At 48.5% G+C, this 1229-nt stretch overlaps 1 long non-coding RNA gene across 1 annotated transcript in view; it reads left to right on the plus strand.

Annotated features, from left to right (window-relative positions):
* The first annotated feature begins 344 nt into the window (after window positions 1-344).
* The window catches only part of LOC114640562, a 99801-nt gene continuing 98916 nt past the window's right edge, over window positions 345-1229 (plus strand). Inside the window, exon 1 of the long non-coding RNA XR_003714163.1 lies at window positions 345-360. This is a non-coding gene — a long non-coding RNA (uncharacterized LOC114640562). The remainder of the gene's footprint in view (window positions 361-1229) is intronic.

Consider the following 1229-nt stretch of genomic DNA (forward strand, 5'->3'; position numbering starts at 1 on the left):
TTGCCGGCCACCACCTTTTGGGTGACATGCATGAATTATGAGCGGCACTGTCCCCGCACGTACAACATTTCATGAAACCCAGGAGACGGGTCACCACCCTCACAGTGCAGCAGCTGAGGAGGATCCCTGGGCCATAGAGCAGGGAGAGCTAAGGTGTTTGTGATGGGATTTCTGGGACATCATAACCTTGGCCTTGCCATAGGGGAAATGTTGAATTGTAGACATGGGATAAATCAGTTACGAATGTGTCCTTTGAATTCCGCAGGAATTTTCTGGAGACTTATACTGTGCTGGGTACTGACACATTCAACAAGCTCATTGCTTTCTCTAAAAGGGACAGAGATGACATGCAAATCACGTGTAAGTGTCTCGAAAGGGAATTCGGAGAATAACTCCTGTACTCTAAACTTAACGTAAATGCAGTTTCTAGAGATACGCCAAAAGGGTCAAAATCATCACCTTCTCCCCCCCCCCCATTCCCCCGTCACCAAAATCCTCACTAGGGAGGAGGTGAGAGGGTCAGACAGCCCTAAGAGGCTCCGGGGAAGCGAGGGCACCCTGCTAGAGTGCAATGGAGGAATGGGAGGCAGACTGATCCGTTCAGGTGAAGGTCCTGAGGAGCATGCGCATGCAAGGCCAGCAGGAGATGGGGAGCTGGAGAGGAGCCGAGCTGGAAAGGGAGCTGAGCTGTTCACTGCTTTGTGATCTGCTGTTGCCTGAATGCTCGGTGACCCCTAAATCCATACTGAAACCCAACCACAAGGTGGCGCTATTGAAGTAACCTTTGGGACTTGAGTGGGTAGAGTGGTCACCATCTTAACCACCACACACAAAGGGACAGGTGACCCTATAAAAGATACAGAGTGTTTCGCTTATGCCACAGCAGGACCCAGGAGGAAGTATGACTGTCCAAACCAGGAAGCAGCTCTCGCAAGAGACCAGATATGCACATTTACCTTGGACTTCTTCGGTTCTCAAAATTGTGAGAAATAAGTTTCAGTTGTTCAGAGGTCTTTCAGCCTGTGGTGCCTTGTTATAGAAGTCTGAGTAGGCCGAACACTGTCTCTTGTGGTGATTCACCCACATTCTTCAACCATATAAGGTGTAATGGCTATGCAGCAGGCATTCCATCCCACGGCTGTTTCATAATTTATATAGCAGACCCCATATTGTTCAAAATACACGAATATAAATCCTGAGATCCAATCTGGACATTATTCTAGACAAAC

This window comes from Grammomys surdaster, unplaced genomic scaffold, assembly GCF_004785775.1.
Source record: "Grammomys surdaster isolate TR1022 unplaced genomic scaffold, NIH_TR_1.0 125834, whole genome shotgun sequence".
NCBI lineage: Eukaryota > Metazoa > Chordata > Mammalia > Rodentia > Muridae > Grammomys > Grammomys surdaster.